The sequence below is a fragment of the Phyllobates terribilis genome, unplaced genomic scaffold (assembly GCF_046119375.1).
Source record: "Phyllobates terribilis strain yellow unplaced genomic scaffold, ASM4611937v1 Scaffold_52__1_contigs__length_9100884, whole genome shotgun sequence".
NCBI classification, from domain to species: domain Eukaryota; kingdom Metazoa; phylum Chordata; class Amphibia; order Anura; family Dendrobatidae; genus Phyllobates; species Phyllobates terribilis.
In genome coordinates, this window is record NW_027362812.1 from 185,887 (window position 1) to 205,374 (window position 19,488).

Below are 19,488 nucleotides of genomic sequence, written 5' to 3' on the forward strand. Positions count from 1 at the left end.
AAAATCCGACAAACAAGCAAAATGAACAAAAAACATTGAATTCAATTCTTTCTGATTTTAGAAACTGCATTAAAGAAGGGGTGCACCGGTCCTGGAGATACTGCAATACCAGGTCAATGCGTGGAGTGGACAGAGCAAGCTCTTTTTCCATCTCCCTGTTCTAAAAATCCATTTAATATATGGTCCCCAGATAGGGGACGTATCAGATATTAAACTGATAAGAACAGATACTACACTTGATCTTAGCCAAAAGGCCGAGAAGCGATAACCAGAATTGGTTTCAAACTACGGAGCCACCCAAGGATCCTGAAAAGTCCATTTGTGGAGATGAGCTCCTGGACTCCCGTTAAGAAGACATGTTGTCAACCTCTAGATCCCTTACATGCCTGCACTTTTCGGCTTGCTGCTGCTGCAATCCACGCGTTTTAGATCTGCATAACTCCACCTCTTTAAACACAGCACCTTCACCCCCTGCTGTTCCCACCCGCCTCAACACCGTTGGAAGGGAGGAGAACCAATTAAGGCGGGGGGTGGGGTGGAACGAGCAGCTGTCTACCCTTAGCAGGAGGGCTCCTGATTACATACCTCTCCTGCTGCTGCTGCTGCTGGCTGTCCAGCAGCAGACTGAAGGTGGCTGCTGCTGTGCACAGGTATATAAAGGCTCAGAGCCTATTATGACACGCGCAGCCAGCGTTCCATTACCACATTCCATCTACTGCAGTCAGGATACCTGGCTGGCTGAATGTCGCTGAGAAGCTCACAGAGACCGCCATAAGCAACAGTTTAACAGAATGCCACAGACTAATCAACCAAACTTTTTGGGTTGGGTTCTCTTTTATAGTCTGCAGGCATTAAATGAAAGAAGTCAGTGTTCCAGCAGAGGGAGACAACGTTTCAGAAAAGGCATTGTAGCAAACCAAAAAAGAAATTTTAAGCGCAGCAGAGTAACCAGCGCACATACCTGTTAGCTCAGGTGAGTTTAAAAGGCTGCTGTTGATAACAAGGGCATTTGCTAAATAGATGGTGTGTGTGCAACAATATACTGAAAGGTCAATTATATTGTGCAGCTTATCTCACCACCTGTAGTTATTTAGGTGAAAGCTCCAAAATGCTTGCCTAATATGTCTGTTTATCCAAAAGGAAGTAAAAAGGGAGAGCTAGAAAGATAGCATTGCATCACATTACATGGCAATGCAATGCACAGTTGCTGAAGTTGAACCAAAATGAGCTTGTAATCTGGCTTCTGCAACTTTGAACATGAAAAATCCAATGAGGAGAAGAAAAGCAAAGCCAAAGAGTCCATCCCAAAATCCGACAAACAAGCAAAATGAACAAAAAACATTGAATTCAATTCTTTCTGATTTTAGAAACTGCATTAAAGAAGGGGTGCACCGGTCCTGGAGATACTGCAATACCAGGTCAATGCGTGGAGTGGACAGAGCAAGCTCTTTTTCCATCTCCCTGTTCTAAAAATCCATTTAATATATGGTCCCCAGATAGGGGACGTATCAGATATTAAACTGATAAGAACAGATTTTTTTTTTTGATTGAATATATCTTTTATTAGCACAAAAAATAAGTTAACAGACAGTGTACAGTGCCGCAGCCCAGTACACACAGAATTCTACATCATATTTACATAGCATGAGGATACGACGCACTAACTAGACACATCACACCCCTATGCTACACAAAACACTCAATCTGAAAGAAAAGCATGTCAATCAATACAGTACGACGAACCGTGATAAGGGATGGGGATTGGGAAAAAGGGGATGGGGAGGGGAAAATCACAGGCCCGAAGCTTTATTGAAAGACAAGACACATAAGGGGAGAGGGGGAGGAGGGGTTTAGTCCTCGTCCTCGTCCTCCGGACCGTCCATGATGGAATAGTCTCTGAGCAGGCTGTGGATCAGCCTGCGGCAGTCCTGGATGGACATCCTCTCCCTCCTCAAGATGAGCCGGTTCCTGGCGACCCAAACGGCATCCTTGAAGCAGTTCATAAGGCGCCAAGCCTCCTGGATGGCTCCGACGGTATGAACCCCAGGGAAGAGTCCGTAAAGCACAGAATGGTGCGATAGGCTCGCCCTGGGGACAGAGTTCCTCAGGTCGTCCTCAAGTGCAGTCAATAGGCGCTGTGCAAATCCGCAGTCCCAAAAAGTGTGCAAAGATGTTTCCTCCACGAAGGGGCACCTTGGGCAGTACCGGGTCTTGCACAGGTTCCGGGCATGCATGAATGACCGGACGGGCAGTCCGCCCTGAATCGCCATCCACGACAAGTCCTTGTGCCCGTTGGTCAGCCTGTCAGACGACACATTTGTCCACACAGTCTCCAGCGTGTCCTGGTGAAGTCCTGTGATGTTCTCCACGTCATCCTTGGCTCTGATTAGCTTGTGGATAGTTTTGGGCTTCCACAAGTCGGGCTTGAGTCCCTCCAGTTGATGCTCCCCCACAAATCGAACGACATCTCCGTAGAACCATGGCGTCGTCCAGTTGTAGGGGAAGGAGCTGTCCCACTTGTCCCAGCCGAGTCGCCTCCAAAGAGGAAGCAGGAAGAAGCGAGACATGGACCTGCCCGCGGAGCCATTCTTGACTTGCAAAGTCCGGCGGACACAATCACACACAAAAGAGGATCGCAGGAGGGTGGGGATATCTGGAACGCCCTTCCCACCCTTGCGAGGCTCCTTGTACATGACGGCCCGCCTGACTCTGTCCATCTTGGATCCCCAGACAAAGTGAAACACTGTCCTGGTAATGGCCCTGCACACAGTGACGTGTGGGGGCCAGGCCTGCGCCGTGTACTGCAAGACGGGCAGGACCTCATTACGCAGGATGAGTGCCTTACCCTCACAAGTGAGGTGTCTGAGGCTCCAGAGTCCGATCCGTTGCTTCACCTTGGCCAAGCGTTCTTGCCAGGACTTGAGGGCCGCTCCTTCCTTCCCGAACCAGACTCCCAGCACCTTGAGGAAATCCGGTTGAATGTTGAAGGGGAAGGGGGCGGAGGAGGCCGGCTGCCAATCCCCGAAGAGCATGGCTTCCGACTTCCTGCAGTTGACTTTGGCCCCTGAAGCCCGGCCGAACCTCTCACACGTCTGGACGAGGGCGTCGACTGAACCACGATCAGCGCAGAAGACGGTGACGTCGTCCATGTAGAGCGAGCACTTGACCTCGTGTCGTCCCGGACCCGGTGCGGTGATCCCTCTGATCTCTCCATTCTGCCGGATAGCCTCTGCGAAGAGTTCTATAACACAAACAAAAAGAAGAGGTGATAGAGGGCAGCCTTGTCTGACCCCAGAGAGGACAGGGAAGGGGTCAGTCTTCCAGCCGTTCACCAACACCGAGCTGTGGATATCAAAATACATCAGACGGACATACGAACAAAACATGTTACCCAAACCTAACCGGTGCAGAGCTCGGCCCATGAACTCGTGGGAAACCCGGTCGAAGGCCTTCTCCTGATCCAAGGAGACCAGGGCCGCGTGTGCGCGGCGGACCTTGATGTACTCGACCGTGTCCCGCACGAGAGCGAGGCTGTCTGCGATGCGACGTCCAGGGATGCCGCAGGTCTGGTCCGGGTGGATGATCCGTCCGATGATCGTCTTAAGTCGTGTCGCCATCGTCTTGGCCAGGATCTTGTAGTCCACGTTGAGCAGAGTGATGGGACGCCAATTCCTCAGGTCGCACCTCTCTCCCTTCCGCTTGTACAGGATCGTGACCATTCCTTCCCTCAAAGATGGAGGCATTCTACCCTCCACCACCATCTCCTCGTACAGGTCCAACAGGTCCGGACAGATGAGGTCTCCCAGCGCTACATAGAGCTCCGCTGGAAGACCATCACTGCCCGGGGTCCTGCCGGTCCTAAAGGATTTAGCGGCAGAGAGCAATTCGCCCACCATCAGAGGTTTGTCCAAGGCTGCCGTGCCTGCAGGATCAAGATGGTTAGTGATACCTGACAGGAACTTATCAGCAGCATCGGGGTCGGTAGTCTTGTGGGAGTAGAGTTCGCTGTAGAAGTCGCTGACGACCCTCATCACGTCCTCCTTCCCACGTCGCATGTTTCCGCTCTCGTCTCGCAGCTCGTTCAGGGGCGTGTGACCGGCATGAAGTTTCCTGAAAAAGAATGAGTTACATTTCTCACCCTTCTCCAGATTCTCCACTTTGGAACGGAAGATGATTCGCTTGGACTCCTCCTCAAAGTGCCTTTTCAGGCTCTTCTTGGTCTCCTCCAGCTCCTCCCTCACGTCCCAGCCGCAGTGAAGAAGGTCCTGCAGCGACCGCAGCTCGCGCTGCAGCCCTCTGAAGTCCCTCCTCTTCTCACACGCCTGTTGTCGACCCTTGGCCTGAAAGAAACAGCGAAACTCAAGTTTAACATATTCCCACCAATCAGAGACTGTTTGGAAGCTACCCTTGTAGGACTGCCACATTGCGTAGGCTGCTCTCAGCTCCTCCACGACTTCATCCTGAGCCAGCAGAGCACAATTCAGCTTCCAGGAGCCGGGGCCGGACGGAAAACCGTCGCCGAGGACACCTTGTAAGTGAATGGCTCTGTGGTCGGAGAAGAAGCAGGAGACCATCGAGTGCCTACTCTGCCTGACTGCCCGAGAGGTGAACACAAAGTCAATCCTGGAGCGGAGTGAGCCATCGGGTCGGCTCCACGAATAGTTCGTGGAGCCTCTCCCCATGGAGCTCACCACGTCCTGAAGAGAGGCCTCGGTTACCATCTCGATGAGCAGCTTGGACGTGATGTCCAACTTGGCAGATGTGCCAGAACTACGACCGTCCTCCTCGATGGGGCAGTTGAAATCCCCGGCCATCACTAAGGTCCTGGTGGTGGCAAGCTGAAGCCGCAGGGTCTGGAAAAGCTCCAAACGCTCATTCTTCAGTGGGGACGCATACACGTTGATGAACCTGACAGGTTCTCCCGCCCAGTTGCCATCTACAACAAGAGCCCTGCCGCAGATGAGCTCCTGGACGGACTCAAGCGTGAATGCGCCCCCCCTGATCAGAATTGCGACCCCCGCAGACTTGCAGTCACCCCCACCGGACCAGTAGGATGGACCGTGGGACCACTCCCTGGCCAGATGTTTGAAGGACCTAGAGGAGGGAAGGGAACATTCCTGCAACATATAAACATCACACAACTGGGAAGTAAGGAAGGCATAAATAGTCTGACGTCTGAACTTGTCCTTGATGCTCCTGACATTAATAGAAAATAAGTTAATATTAGCCATCATGTAGGGAAAAAAGAAAAAGTTAGCGCAGGCAATACACCTTAGTTACCACTCCGGTCGGGTGGTCCCTCGTCGGTGTTGACTGCTGGTGACGGGATCACCAGCAGGCCCTCTTCCTCCATCTGGTCAAGCAGCGCGGCCTCGATCTCGGCGACCACCAGTTCCTCCTCTTTTGGCTCGGCCACCAGGGTCTCAACCATGTGCTCCATCTCTTCTGGCTCAGGGAGGGTATCCTCCTTTTCGCCTACGAAATCCAGAATCTTCTTTTTGGAGGATTCAGTAGCAGGGCTGTCCTCCACCTTCCTCTTTCCCCGGGTTGGAACTGGGGAGACAAGAAGGGGAAAATCCTCCTCGGAATAGATAGCGGCGGGTGGAGGAAAGGTTAATTCCACCGCTACCATGGTCTGGGGAGGGAGAGTGGCTGCCGGGGCAGGGGAAAGGACACCTGCTGAGGAGTAGGGGAAGGAGGAAGAGGAAGTGGAATCCTCAGCAGGGGTGGCCGGGGTGGGGGGGGATTGGACGGGGGTGGCAGGGGGAGGGATCGAGAGAGGGGTGACAGAACTCTTACCCTCCTTTGACTTTTTCTTCTGCTTCGGAGCTGCTGGGACCGTCGCTGGGGCTTTGGCCACCGACTCCTTGACCGCTTTGGCCTTGGTCGTCTCGGCCTTGGCCGCTGGGGCCTTGGTCGTCGCGTCCTTGACCTTCACAGGCCTGGTCGTCGGGGCCTTGTCCTCCGTAGCTGGGGTCGTCGCAACCACCGATGCCCAGGATCTCTCACGCCTGGGGCAATCCTTGTACAGATGAGCCGCCAGCCCACACAGGTTGCAGGACGTCTTCTTCGGGCAGTCCTTCGAGCTGTGTCCCGTCACTCGACAAATCCTGCAGGCATCCTCCTTGCAGTCCTTCATCTCGTGGCCGTTCTTGCCGCATCTCCTGCAGTTCCGCGGCATGTCCGGGTAATAGATGAGGCCGTAGGAGTTGCCCAGGGAGAATGTCGGGGGCAGGTGCCGAAGTCCGTCTGAGTACGCCAGGTCCCTGTGAAGTCTAACGGTCACCGACCACTTACCTGTCCAGAAGCCGAGTCCATTCAGGATGTGAGAGGGTTCCTTCACAACCAAACAGAAGCGTCTCAGGAAGGTACAGATGTCTTGGCCTGGGGTGTGCGGGTTGCGCATGGAGACCGTGATCCTCCTTTCATCCCTCTGGATAGGGCAGCTACCTGTAAAGGCAGAGAAAGAATTATCCGGTCCTTTTGCGCTTACCATTTCCCAGAACCTCCTGCAGGTGTTCACAGTGGCGAAGGTGACGAAGAAGATCCCCGTCAAGAAGGTCTGGATGCTGAGGGTGTCCGACCTGGAGAAGCCTCGATCCAGCAGCATCTTCTGGCAGAACACGTCCGAGGACATGTCCGGCACCCTCCCATCCACTTCCTTCAGCTTCAGGGCCACCGTCTGCCGCATCCATGGCTCCAGGGCTGGAGCTTCGTGGCGGGGCTTCTGGGGTCCCTTCTGCTGGCCAGTCGTGGAGGCAGAGTCCTTGGGGTCAGAATCGGCTCCTGGCTGGGCCCTCCTGGCTGTCCCCAGCTCCAGGCTCTTCTTTTCGGCCTTCCTCGCAGCGCTTGCCATGGCTTTCCTCCTGCAGTTACTTCTTGGAGCTGGATCTGGAACTCTTCCCGGAATGGGTGGAGCTATGCAGATTCTTCTCCCGTCGTGTTCTGGACAAATTCCCCGAAAGGTCTTTGTCTCGATGATTTTCTTCCTCGAAGATTCCACAGGACAGCCCGATTCTTCTCCGAGTCTTCGTCTTCTTCTGGATTCTTTAGAGCTTCTTCCTCCCACCGATATCCGCCTTCGTTCTCCGATGTCAGCTGGGATCCGAAGCTCTTCTCCTTCCGAGTTCGATCGCTCTCGTCAAGTGTAGATCGTAGCTCTTGTGTTCTTAAAAGAACAGATACTACACTTGATCTTAGCCAAAAGGCCGAGAAGCGATAACCAGAATTGGTTTCAAACTACGGAGCCACCCAAGGATCCTGAAAAGTCCATTTGTGGAGATGAGCTCCTGGACTCCCGTTAAGAAGACATGTTGTCAACCTCTAGATCCCTTACATGCCTGCACTTTTCGGCTTGCTGCTGCTGCAATCCACGCGTTTTAGATCTGCATAACTCCACCTCTTTAAACACAGCACCTTCACCCCCTGCTGTTCCCACCCGCCTCAACACCGTTGGAAGGGAGGAGAACCAATTAAGGCGGGGGGTGGGGTGGAACGAGCAGCTGTGTACCCTTAGCAGGAGGGCTCCTGATTACATACCTCTCCTGCTGCTGCTGCTGCTGGCTGTCCAGCAGCAGACTGAAGGTGGCTGCTGCTGTGCACAGGTATATAAAGGCTCAGAGCCTATTATGACACGCGCAGCCAGCGTTCCATTGCCACATTCCATCTACTGCAGGCAGGATACCTGGCTGGCTGAATGTCGCTGAGAAGCTCACAGAGACCGCCATAAGCAACAGTTTAACAGAATGCCACAGACTAATCAACCAAACTTTTTGGGTTGGGTTCTCTTTTATAGTCTGCAGGCATTAAATGAAAGAAGTCAGTGTTCCAGCAGAAGGAGACAACGTTTCAGAAAAGGCATTGTAGCAAACCAAAAAAGAAATTTTAAGCGCAGCAGAGTAACCAGCGCACATACCTGTTAGCTCAGGTGAGTTTAAAAGGCTGCTGTTGATAACAAGGGCATTTGCTAAATAGATGGTGTGTGTGCAACAATATACTGAAAGGTCAATTATATTGTGCAGCTTATCTCACCACCTGTAGTTATTTAGGTGAAAGCTCCAAAATGCTTGCCTAATATGTCTGTTTATCCAAAAGGAAGTAAAAAGGGAGAGCTAGAAAGATAGCATTGCATCACATTACATGGCAATGCAATGCACAGTTGCTGAAGTTGAACCAAAATGAGCTTGTAATCTGGCTTCTGCAACTTTGAACATGAAAAATCCAATGAGGAGAAGAAAAGCAAAGCCAAAGAGTCCATCCCAAAATCCGACAAACAAGCAAAATGAACAAAAAACATTGAATTCAATTCTTTCTGATTTTAGAAACTGCATTAAAGAAGGGGTGCACCGGTCCTGGAGATACTGCAATACCAGGTCAATGCGTGGAGTGGACAGAGCAAGCTCTTTTTCCATCTCCCTGTTCTAAAAATCCATTTAATATATGGTCCCCAGATAGGGGACGTATCAGATATTAAACTGATAAGAACAGATACTACACTTGATCTTAGCCAAAAGGCCGAGAAGCGATTACCAGAATTGGTTTCAAACTACGGAGCCACCCAAGGATCCTGAAAAGTCCATTTGTGGAGATGAGCTCCTGGACTCCCGTTAAGAAGACATGTTGTCAACCTCTAGATCCCTTACATGCCTGCACTTTTCGGCTTGCTGCTGCTGCAATCCACGCGTTTTAGATCTGCATAACTCCACCTCTTTAAACACAGCACCTTCACCCCCTGCTGTTCCCACCCGCCTCAACACCGTTGGAAGGGAGGAGAACCAATTAAGGCGGGGGGTGGGGTGGAACGAGCAGCTGTCTACCCTTAGCAGGAGGGCTCCTGATTACATACCTCTCCTGCTGCTGCTGCTGCTGGCTGTCCAGCAGCAGACTGAAGGTGGCTGCTGCTGTGCACAGGTATATAAAGGCTCAGAGCCTATTATGACACGCGCAGCCAGCGTTCCATTGCCACATTCCATCTACTGCAGGCAGGATACCTGGCTGGCTGAATGTCGCTGAGAAGCTCACAGAGACCGCCATAAGCAACAGTTTAACAGAATGCCACAGACTAATCAACCAAACTTTTTGGGTTGGGTTCTCTTTTATAGTCTGCAGGCATTAAATGAAAGAAGTCAGTGTTCCAGCAGAGGGAGACAACGTTTCAGAAAAGGCATTGTAGCAAACCAAAAAAGAAATTTTAAGCGCAGCAGAGTAACCAGCGCACATACCTGTTAGCTCAGGTGAGTTTAAAAGGCTGCTGTTGATAACAAGGGCATTTGCTAAATAGATGGTGTGTGTGCAACAATATACTGAAAGGTCAATTATATTGTGCAGCTTATCTCACCACCTGTAGTTATTTAGGTGAAAGCTCCAAAATGCTTGCCTAATATGTCTGTTTATCCAAAAGGAAGTAAAAAGGGAGAGCTAGAAAGATAGCATTGCATCACATTACATGGCAATGCAATGCACAGTTGCTGAAGTTGAACCAAAATGAGCTTGTAATCTGGCTTCTGCAACTTTGAACATGAAAAATCCAATGAGGAGAAGAAAAGCAAAGCCAAAGAGTCCATCCCAAAATCCGACAAACAAGCAAAATGAACAAAAAACATTGAATTCAATTCTTTCTGATTTTAGAAACTGCATTAAAGAAGGGGTGCACCGGTCCTGGAGATACTGCAATACCAGGTCAATGCGTGGAGTGGACAGAGCAAGCTCTTTTTCCATCTCCCTGTTCTAAAAATCCATTTAATATATGGTCCCCAGATAGGGGACGTATCAGATATTAAACTGATAAGAACAGATACTACACTTGATCTTAGCCAAAAGGCCGAGAAGCGATAACCAGAATTGGTTTCAAACTACGGAGCCACCCAAGGATCCTGAAAAGTCCATTTGTGGAGATGAGCTCCTGGACTCCCGTTAAGAAGACATGTTGTCAACCTCTAGATCCCTTACATGCCTGCACTTTTCGGCTTGCTGCTGCTGCAATCCACGCGTTTTAGATCTGCATAACTCCACCTCTTTAAACACAGCACCTTCACCCCCTGCTGTTCCCACCCGCCTCAACACCGTTGGAAGGGAGGAGAACCAATTAAGGCGGGGGGTGGGGTGGAACGAGCAGCTGTCTACCCTTAGCAGGAGGGCTCCTGATTACATACCTCTCCTGCTGCTGCTGCTGCTGGCTGTCCAGCAGCAGACTGAAGGTGGCTGCTGCTGTGCACAGGTATATAAAGGCTCAGAGCCTATTATGACACGCGCAGCCAGCGTTCCATTGCCACATTCCATCTACTGCAGGCAGGATACCTGGCTGGCTGAATGTCGCTGAGAAGCTCACAGAGACCGCCATAAGCAACAGTTTAACAGAATGCCACAGACTAATCAACCAAACTTTTTGGGTTGGGTTCTCTTTTATAGTCTGCAGGCATTAAATGAAAGAAGTCAGTGTTCCAGCAGAGGGAGACAACGTTTCAGAAAAGGCATTGTAGCAAACCAAAAAAGAAATTTTAAGCGCAGCAGAGTAACCAGCGCACATACCTGTTAGCTCAGGTGAGTTTAAAAGGCTGCTGTTGATAACAAGGGCATGTGCTAAATAGATGGTGTGTGTGCAACAATATACTGAAAGGTCAATTATATTGTGCAGCTTATCTCACCACCTGTAGTTATTTAGGTGAAAGCTCCAAAATGCTTGCCTAATATGTCTGTTTATCCAAAAGGAAGTAAAAAGGGAGAGCTAGAAAGATAGCATTGCATCACATTACATGGCAATGCAATGCACAGTTGCTGAAGTTGAACCAAAATGAGCTTGTAATCTGGCTTCTGCAACTTTGAACATGAAAAATCCAATGAGGAGAAGAAAAGCAAAGCCAAAGAGTCCATCCCAAAATCCGACAAACAAGCAAAATGAACAAAAAACATTGAATTCAATTCTTTCTGATTTTAGAAACTGCATTAAAGAAGGGGTGCACCGGTCCTGGAGATACTGCAATACCAGGTCAATGCGTGGAGTGGACAGAGCAAGCTCTTTTTCCATCTCCCTGTTCTAAAATTCCATTTAATATATGGTCCCCAGATAGGGAACGTATCAGATATTAAACTGATAAGAACAGATACTACACTTGATCTTAGCCAAAAGGCCGAGAAGCGATAACCAGAATTGGTTTCAAACTACGGAGCCACCCAAGGATCCTGAAAAGTCCATTTGTGGAGATGAGCTCCTGGACTCCCGTTAAGAAGACATGTTGTCAACCTCTAGATCCCTTACATGCCTGCACTTTTCGGCTTGCTGCTGCTGCAATCCACGCGTTTTAGATCTGCATAACTCCACCTCTTTAAACACAGCACCTTCACCCCCTGCTGTTCCCACCCGCCTCAACACCGTTGGAAGGAAGGAGAACCAATTAAGGCGGGGGGTGGGGTGGAACGAGCAGCTGTCTACCCTTAGCAGGAGGGCTCCTGATTACATACCTCTCCTGCTGCTGCTGCTGGCTGTCCAGCAGCAGACTGAAGGTGGCTGCTGCTGTGCACAGGTATATAAAGGCTCAGAGCCTATTATGACACACGCAGCCAGCGTTCCATTGCCACATTCCATCTACTGCAGGCAGGATACCTGGCTGGCTGAATGTCGCTGAGAAGCTCACAGAGACCGCCATAAGCAACAGTTTAACAGAATGCCACAGACTAATCAACCAAACTTTTTGGGTTGGGTTCTCTTTTATAGTCTGCAGGCATTAAATGAAAGAAGTCAGTGTTCCAGCAGAGGGAGACAACGTTTCAGAAAAGGCATTGTAGCAAACCAAAAAAGAAATTTTAAGCGCAGCAGAGTAACCAGCGCACATACCTGTTAGCTCAGGTGAATTTAAAAGGCTGCTGTTGATAACAAGGGCATTTGCTAAATAGATGGTGTGTGTGCAACAATATACTGAAAGGTCAATTATATTGTGCAGCTTATCTCACCACCTGTAGTTATTTAGGTGAAAGCTCCAAAATGCTTGCCTAATATGTCTGTTTATCCAAAAGGAAGTAAAAAGGGAGAGCTAGAAAGATAGCATTGCATCACATTACATGGCAATGCAATGCACAGTTGCTGAAGTTGAACCAAAATGAGCTTGTAATCTGGCTTCTGCAACTTTGAACATGAAAAATCCAATGAGGAGAAGAAAAGCAAAGCCAAAGAGTCCATCCCAAAATCCGACAAACAAGCAAAATGAACAAAAAACATTGAATTCAATTCTTTCTGATTTTAGAAACTGCATTAAAGAAGGGGTGCACCGGTCCTGGAGATACTGCAATACCAGGTCAATGCGTGGAGTGGACAGAGCAAGCTCTTTTTCCATCTCCCTGTTCTAAAAATCCATTTAATATATGGTCCCCAGATAGGGGACGTATCAGATATTAAACTGATAAGAACAGATTTTTTTTTTGATTGAATATATCTTTTATTAGCACAAAAAATAAGTTAACAGACAGTGTACAGTGCCGCAGCCCAGTACACACAGAATTCTACATCATATTTACATAGCATGAGGATACGACGCACTAACTAGACACATCACACCCCTATGCTACACAAAAAACACTCAATCTGAAAGAAAAAGTATGTCAATCAATACAGTACGACGAACCGTGATAAGGGATGGGGATTGGGAAAAAGGGGATGGGGAGGGGAAAATCACAGGCCCGAAGCTTTATTGAAAGACAAGACACATAAGGGGAGAGGGGGAGGAGGGGTTTAGTCCTCATCCTCGTCCTCCGGACCGTCCATGATGGAATAGTCTCTGAGCAGGCTGTGGATCAGCCTGCGGCAGTCCTGGATGGACATCCTCTCCCTCCTCAAGATGAGCCGGTTCCTGGCGACCCAAACGGCATCCTTGAAGCAGTTCATAAGGCGCCAAGCCTCCTGGATGGCTCCGACGGTATGAACCCCAGGGAAGAGTCCGTAAAGCACAGAATGGTGCGATAGGCTCGCCCTGGGGACAGAGTTCCTCAGGTCGTCCTCAAGTGCAGTCAATAGGCGCTGTGCAAATCCGCAGTCCCAAAAAGTGTGCAAAGATGTTTCCTCCACGAAGGGGCACCTTGGGCAGTACCGGGTCTTGCACAGGTTCCGGGCATGCATGAATGACCGGACGGGCAGTCCGCCCTGAATCGCCATCCACGTCAAGTCCTTGTGCCCGTTGGTCAGCCTGTCAGACGACACATTTGTCCACACAGTCTCCAGCGTATCCTGGTGAAGTCCTGTGATGTTCTCCACGTCATCCTTGGCTCTGATTAGCTTGTGGATAGTTTTGGGCTTCCACAAGTCGGGCTTGAGTCCCTCCAGTTGATGCTCCCCCACAAATCGAACGACGTCTCCATAGAACCATGGCGTCGTCCAGTTGTAGGGGAAGGAGCTGTCCCACTTGTCCCAGCCGAGTCGCCTCCAAAGAGGAAGCAGGAAGAAGCGAGACATGGACCTGCCCGCGGAGCCATTCTTGACTTGCAAAGTCCGGCGGACACAATCACACACAAAAGAGGATCGCAGGAGGGTGGGGATATCTGGAACGCCCTTCCCACCCTTGCGAGGCTCCTTGTACATGACGGCCCGCCTGACTCTGTCCATCTTGGATCCCCAGACAAAGTGAAACACTGTCCTGGTAATGGCCCTGCACACAGTGACGTGTGGGGGCCAGGCCTGCGCCGTGTACTGCAAGACGGGCAGGACCTCATTACGCAGGACGAGTGCCTTACCCTCACAAGTGAGGTGTCTGAGGCTCCAGAGTCCGATCCGTTGCTTCACCTTGGCCAAGCGTTCTTGCCAGGACTTGAGGGCCGCTCCTTCCTTCCCGAACCAGACTCCCAGCACCTTGAGGAAATCCGGTTGAATGTTGAAGGGGAAGGGGGCGGAGGAGGCCGGCTGCCAATCCCCGAAGAGCATGGCTTCCGACTTCCTGCAGTTGACTTTGGCCCCTGAAGCCCGGCCGAACCTCTCACACGTCTGGACGAGGGCGTCGACTGAACCACGATCAGCGCAGAAGACGGTGACGTCGTCCATGTAGAGCGAGCACTTGACCTCGTGTCGTCCCGGACCCGGTGCGGTGATCCCTCTGATCTCTCCATTCTGCCGGATAGCCTCTGCGAAGAGTTCTATAACACAAACAAAAAGAAGAGGTGATAGAGGGCAGCCTTGTCTGACCCCAGAGAGGACAGGGAAGGGGTCAGTCTTCCAGCCGTTCACCAACACCGAGCTGTGGATATCAAAATACATCAGACGGACATACGAACAAAACATGTTACCCAAACCTAACCGGTGCAGAGCTCGGCCCATGAACTCGTGGGAAACCCGGTCAAAGGCCTTCTCCTGATCCAAGGAGACCAGGGCCGCGTGTGCGCGGCGGACCTTGATGTACTCGACCGTGTCCCGCACGAGAGCGAGGCTGTCTGCGATGCGACGTCCAGGGATGCCGCAGGTCTGGTCCGGGTGGATGATCCGTCCGATGACCGTCTTAAGTCGTGTCGCCATCGTCTTGGCCAGGATCTTGTAGTCCACGTTGAGCAGAGTGATGGGACGCCAATTCCTCAGGTCGCACCTCTCTCCCTTCCGCTTGTACAGGATCGTGACCATTCCTTCCCTCAAAGATGGAGGCATTCTACCCTCCACCACCATCTCCTCGTACAGGTCCAACAGGTCCGGACAGATGAGGTCTCCCAGCGCTACATAGAGCTCCGCTGGAAGACCATCACTGCCCGGGGTCCTGCCGGTCCTAAAGGATTTAGCGGCAGAGAGCAATTCGCCCACCATCAGAGGTTTGTCCAAGGCTGCCGTGCCTGCAGGATCAAGATGGTTAGTGATACCTGACAGGAACTTATCAGCAGCGTCGGGGTCGGTAGTCTTGTGGGAGTAGAGTTCGCTGTAGAAGTCGCTGACGACCCTCATCACGTCCTCCTTCCCACGTCGCATGTTTCCGCTCTCGTCTCGCAGCTCGTTCAGGGGCGTGTGACCGGCATGAAGTTTCCTGAAAAAGAATGAGTTACATTTCTCACCCTTCTCCAGATTCTCCACTTTGGAACGGAAGACGATTCGCTTGGACTCCTCCTCAAAGTGCCTTTTCAGGCTCTTCTTGGTCTCCTCCAGCTCCTCCCTCACGTCCCAGCCGCAGTGAAGAAGGTCCTGCAGCGACCGCAGCTCGCGCTGCAGCCCTCTGAAGTCCCTCCTCTTCTCACACGCCTGTTGTCGACCCTTGGCCTGAAAGAAACAGCGAAACTCAAGTTTAACATATTCCCACCAATCAGAGACTGTTTGGAAGCTACCCTTGTAGGACTGCCACATTGCGTAGGCTGCTCTCAGCTCCTCCACGACTTCATCCTGAGCCAGCAGAGCACAATTCAGCTTCCAGGAGCCGGGGCCGGACGGAAAACCGTCGCCGAGGACACCTTGTAAGTGAATGGCTCTGTGGTCGGAGAAGAAGCAGGAGACCATCGAGTGCCTACTCTGCCTGACTGCCCGAGAGGTGAACACAAAGTCAATTCTGGAGCGGAGTGAGCCATCGGGTCGGCTCCACGAATAGTTCATGGAGCCTCTCCCCATGGAGCCCACCACGTCCTGAAGAGAGGCCTCGGTTACCATCTCGATGAGCAGCTTGGACGTGATGTCCAACTTGGCAGATGTGCCAGAACTACGACCATCCTCCTCGATGGGGCAGTTGAAATCCCCGGCCATCACTAAGGTCCTGGTGGTGGCAAGCTGAAGCCGCAGGGTCTGGAAAAGCTCCAAACGCTCATTTTTCAGTGGGGACGCATACACGTTGATGAACCTGACAGGTTCTCCCGCCCAGTTGCCATCTACAACAAGAGCCCTGCCGCAGATGAGCTCCTGGACGGACTCAAGCGTGAATGCGCCCCCCCTGATCAGAATTGCGACCCCCGCAGACTTGCAGTCACCCCCACCGGACCAGTAGGATGGACCGTGGGACCACTCCCTGGCCAGATGTTTGAAGGACCTAGAGGAGGGAAGGGAACATTCCTGCAACATATAAACATCACACAATTGGGAAGTAAGGAAGGCATAAATAGTCTGACGTCTGAACTTGTCCTTGATGCTCCTGACATTAATGGAAAATAAGTTAATATTAGCCATCATGTAGGGAAGAAAGAAAAAGTTAGCGCAGGCAATACACCTTAGTTACCACTCCGGTCGGGTGGTCCCTCGTCGGTGTTGACTGCTGGTGACGGGATCACCAGCAGGCCCTCTTCCTCCATCTGGTCAAGCAGCGCGGCCTCGATCTCGGCGACCACCAGTTCCTCCTCTTCTGGCTCGGCCACCAGGGTCTCAACCATGTGCTCCATCTCTTCTGGCTCAGGGAGGGTATCCTCCTTTTCGCCTACGAAATCCAGAATCTTCTTTTTGGAGGATTCAGTAGCAGGGCTGTCCTCCACCTTCCTCTTTCCCCGGGTTGGAACTGGGGAGACAAGAAGGGGAAAATCCTCCTCGGAATAGATAGCGGTGGGTGGAGGAAAGGTTAATTCCACCGCTACCATGGTCTGGGGAGGGAGAGTGGCTGCCGGGGCAGGGGAAAGGACACCTGCTGAGGAGTAGGGGAAGGAGGAAGAGGAAGTGGAATCCTCAGCAGGGGTGGCCGGGGTGGGGGGGGATTGGACGGGGGTGGCAGGGGGAGGGATCGAGAGAGGGGTGACAGAACTCTTACCCTCCTTTGACTTTTTCTTCTGCTTCGGAGCTGCTGGGACCGTCGCTGGGGCTTTGGCCACCGACTCCTTGACCGCTTTGGCCTTGCTCGTCTCGGCCTTGGCCGCTGGGGCCTTGGTCGTCGCGTCCTTGACCTTCACAGGCCTGGTCGTCGGGGCCTTGTCCTCCGTAGCTGGGGTCGTCACAACCACCGATGCCCAGGATCTCTCACGCTTGGGGCAATCCTTGTACAGATGAGCCGCCAGCCCACACAGGTTGCAGGACGTCTTCTTCGGGCAGTCCTTCGAGCTGTGTCCCGTCACTCGACAAATCCTGCAGGCATCCTCCTTGCAGTCCTTCATCTCGTGGCCGTTCTTGCCGCATCTCCTGCAGTTCCGCGGCATGTCCGGGTAATAGATGAGGCCGTAGGAGTTGCCCAGGGAGAATGTCGGGGGCAGGTGCCGAAGTCCGTCTGAGTACGCCAGGTCCCTGTGAAGTCTAACGGTCACCGACCACTTACCTGTCCAGAAGCCGAGTCCATTCAGGATGTGAGAGGGTTCCTTCACAACCAAACAGAAGCGTCTCAGGAAGGTACAGATGTCTTGGCCTGGGGTGTGCGGGTTGCGCATGGAGACTGTGATCCTCCTTTCGTCCCTCTGGATAGGGCAGCTACCTGTAAAGGCAGAGAAAGAATTATCCGGTCCTTTTGCGCTTACCATTTCCCAGAACCTACTGCAGGTGTTCACAGTGGCGAAGGTGACGAAGAAGATCCCCGTCAAGAAGGTCTGGATGCTGAGGGTGTCCGACCTGGAGAAGCCTCGATCCAGCAGCATCTTCTGGCAGAACACGTCCGAGGACATGTCCGGCACCCTCCCATCCACTTCCTTCAGCTTCAGGGCCACCGTCTGCCGCATCCATGGCTCCAGGGCTGGAGCTTCGTGGCGGGGCTTCTGGGGTCCCTTCTGCTGGCCAGTCGTGGAGGCAGAGTCCTTGGGGTCAGAATCGGCTCCTGGCTGGGCCCTCCTGGCTGTCTCCTGCTCCAGGCTCTTCTTTTCGGCCTTCCTCGCAGCGCTTGCCATGGCTTTCCTCCTGCAGTTACTTCTTGGAGCTGGATCTGGAACTCTTCCCGGAATGGGTGGAGCTATGCAGATTCTTCTCCCGTCGTGTTCTGGACAAATTCCCCGAAAGGTCTTTGTCTCGATGATTTTCTTCCTCGAAGATTCCACAGGACAGCCCGATTCTTCTCCGAGTCTTCGTCTTCTTCTGGATTCTTTAGAGCTTCTTCCTCCCACCGATATCCGCCTTCCTTCTCCGATGTCAGCTGGGCTCCGAAGCTCTTCTCCTTCCGAGTTCGATCGCTCTCGTCAAGTGTAGATCGTAGCTCTTGTGTTCTTAAAAGAACAGATACTACACTTGATCTTAGCCAAAAGGCCGAGAAGCGATAACCAGAATTGGTTTCAAACTACGGAGCCACCCAAGGATCCTGAAAAGTCCATTTGTGGAGATGAGCTCCTGGACTCCCGTTAAGAAGACATGTTGTCAACCTCTAGATCCCTTACATGCCTGCACTTTTCGGCTTGCTGCTGCTGCAATCCACGCGTTTTAGATCTGCATAACTCCACCTCTTTAAACACAGCACCTTCACCCCGTGCTGTTCCCACCCGCCTCAACACCGTTGGAAGGGAGGAGAACCAATTAAGGCGGGGGGTGGGGTGGAACGAGCAGCTGTCTACCCTTAGCAGGAGGGCTCCTGATTACATACCTCTCCTGCTGCTGCTGCTGCTGGCTGTCCAGCAGCAGACTGAAGGTGGCTGCTGCTGTGCACAGGTATATAAAGGCTCAGAGCCTATTATGACACGCGCAGCCAGCGTTCCATTGCCACATTCCATCTACTGCAGGCAGGATACCTGGCTGGCTGAATGTCGCTGAGAAGCTCACAGAGACCGCCATAAGCAACAGTTTAACAGAATGCCACAGACTAATCAACCAAACTTTTTGGGTTGGGTTCTCTTTTATAGTCTGCAGGCATTAAATGAAAGAAGTCAGTGTTCCAGCAGAGGGAGACAACGTTTCAGAAAAGGCATTGTAGCAAACCAAAAAAGAAATTTTAAGCACAGCAGAGTAACCAGCGCACATACCTGTTAGCTCAGGTGAGTTTAAAAGGCTGCTGTTGATAACAAGGGCATTTGCTAAATAGATGGTGTGTGTGCAACAATATACTGAAAGGTCAATTATATTGTGCAGCTTATCTCACCACCTGTAGTTATTTAGGTGAAAGCTCCAAAATGCTTGCCTAATATGTCTGTTTATCCAAAAGGAAGTAAAAAGGGAGAGCTAGAAAGATAGCATTGCATCACATTACATGGCAATGCAATGCACAGTTGCTGAAGTTGAACCAAAATGAGCTTGTAATCTGGCTTCTACAACTTTGAACATGAAAAATCCAATGAGGAGAAGAAAAGCAAAGCCAAAGAGTCCATCCCAAAATCCGACAAACAAGCAAAATGAACAAAAAACATTGAATTCAATTCTTTCTGATTTTAGAAACTGCATTAAAGAAGGGGTGCACCGGTCCTGGAGATACTGCAATACCAGGTCAATGCGTGGAGTGGACAGAGCAAGCTCTTTTTCCATCTCCCTGTTCTAAAAATCCATTTAATATATGGTCCCCAGATAGGGGACGTATCAGATATTAAACTGATAAGAACAGATACTACACTTGATCTTAGCCAAAAGGCCGAGAAGCGATAACCAGAATTGGTTTCAAACTACGGAGCCACCCAAGGATCCTGAAAAGTCCATTTGTGGAGATGAGCTCCTGGACTCCCGTTAAGAAGACA

At 51.3% G+C, this 19,488-nt stretch overlaps 7 non-coding genes and 2 pseudogenes across 7 annotated transcripts; all 9 read right to left on the minus strand.

Moving 5' to 3' along the window:
* Positions 1-75: 75 nt before the first annotated feature.
* On the minus strand, positions 76-266 carry LOC141191804 (U2 spliceosomal RNA). Its single transcript, XR_012265506.1, has one exon. It is a non-coding gene; the product is annotated as a U2 spliceosomal RNA (small nuclear RNA).
* Positions 267-1,381: 1,115 nt separating this feature from the next.
* LOC141192123 (U2 spliceosomal RNA) lies at positions 1,382-1,579 on the minus strand. The gene has a single exon (XR_012265815.1). It is a non-coding gene; the product is annotated as a U2 spliceosomal RNA (small nuclear RNA).
* Positions 1,580-7,142: 5,563 nt separating this feature from the next.
* Positions 7,143-7,220, minus strand: LOC141192192 (U2 spliceosomal RNA; annotated as a pseudogene).
* A 1,115-nt stretch (positions 7,221-8,335) lies between these two features.
* LOC141191805 (U2 spliceosomal RNA) lies at positions 8,336-8,526 on the minus strand. Its single transcript, XR_012265507.1, has one exon. It is a non-coding gene; the product is annotated as a U2 spliceosomal RNA (small nuclear RNA).
* Positions 8,527-9,641: 1,115 nt separating this feature from the next.
* Positions 9,642-9,832, minus strand: LOC141191806 (U2 spliceosomal RNA). The gene has a single exon (XR_012265508.1). It is a non-coding gene; the product is annotated as a U2 spliceosomal RNA (small nuclear RNA).
* Positions 9,833-10,947: 1,115 nt separating this feature from the next.
* LOC141192087 (U2 spliceosomal RNA) lies at positions 10,948-11,138 on the minus strand. The gene has a single exon (XR_012265780.1). It is a non-coding gene; the product is annotated as a U2 spliceosomal RNA (small nuclear RNA).
* Positions 11,139-12,250: 1,112 nt separating this feature from the next.
* LOC141192116 (U2 spliceosomal RNA) lies at positions 12,251-12,447 on the minus strand. The gene has a single exon (XR_012265808.1). It is a non-coding gene; the product is annotated as a U2 spliceosomal RNA (small nuclear RNA).
* A 5,566-nt stretch (positions 12,448-18,013) lies between these two features.
* On the minus strand, positions 18,014-18,091 carry LOC141192190 (U2 spliceosomal RNA; annotated as a pseudogene).
* Positions 18,092-19,206: 1,115 nt separating this feature from the next.
* Positions 19,207-19,397, minus strand: LOC141191808 (U2 spliceosomal RNA). The gene has a single exon (XR_012265510.1). It is a non-coding gene; the product is annotated as a U2 spliceosomal RNA (small nuclear RNA).
* Positions 19,398-19,488: the final 91 nt, after the last annotated feature.